Below are 805 nucleotides of genomic sequence, written 5' to 3'. Positions count from 1 at the left end.
ATGAACGTAGAGACCTCAACTTCCAGATGTAAAAAACTCTAATAACGCTCCAGCAGATCTTTGACTGACATTGTAGCAGCAAGTGTCACTGCGAGGCTCTTTTACAGTGTCGAGTTAGGGTCAGTTTTCCATCTTTTTCATGTAATTTTTTAATGTATTATTTATAAAATACCCTATACGCTCAGGAATAAAGCAAAATAAGAGGTGTTTTAAATTGAAAATTAGGAGTGAAAATAGTTGAAAAAATATAATTTTTATAAAAAACATACAACCTTGGTAATACAATCTGTTTATTACTTTCATAATGAACCTAAATATGAAGGTTAAGATTTAAACAAACGCATAAATAATTTAGGTGAAATGGCTAAGCTTGAGTCCCATTAAAGTTAGGCTCCTAAGTGCCTAAATAGCCTGCAGGAATGGGATTCAAGCACTTGAGGAAATTTTACTCAAACGGTAATAGACCCTTACAGCAAACTGCCCTGCCCGCAGTGCCCAGTAAGTGCTCTCTGCGAGACAGTAACTCTGCCACGGAACACCATTTACTATCAATTTTTAAATTGTTTTATGTATTTGCCATTGAGGTATTTTCCATCTTTTCCTGTATGGACTGGGGGCATAACTGGAAATTGCGTTTCTGATGGAGAAGTCTTGGACAACTCCCTAGAAAATCGCAGAGCAAGTGTTCCGAGGAAGGCTCCGAGCGGGGCCGCGCAGGCTGCCGGAGCATCCACCGTGGGACCGCGGGTCCGCACCGGGGTCCCGGCGGTGCCAGCCCCGTCCCCCCTCCCGCAGCAGCGCGGGG

Source organism: Corapipo altera, unplaced genomic scaffold, assembly GCF_003945725.1.
Source record: "Corapipo altera isolate COAL_440 unplaced genomic scaffold, ASM394572v1 343, whole genome shotgun sequence".
Taxonomy (NCBI): domain Eukaryota; kingdom Metazoa; phylum Chordata; class Aves; order Passeriformes; family Pipridae; genus Corapipo; species Corapipo altera.
The sequence above is the reverse complement of the archived record's forward strand: the minus strand, read 5'-3'. Positions refer to the sequence as shown.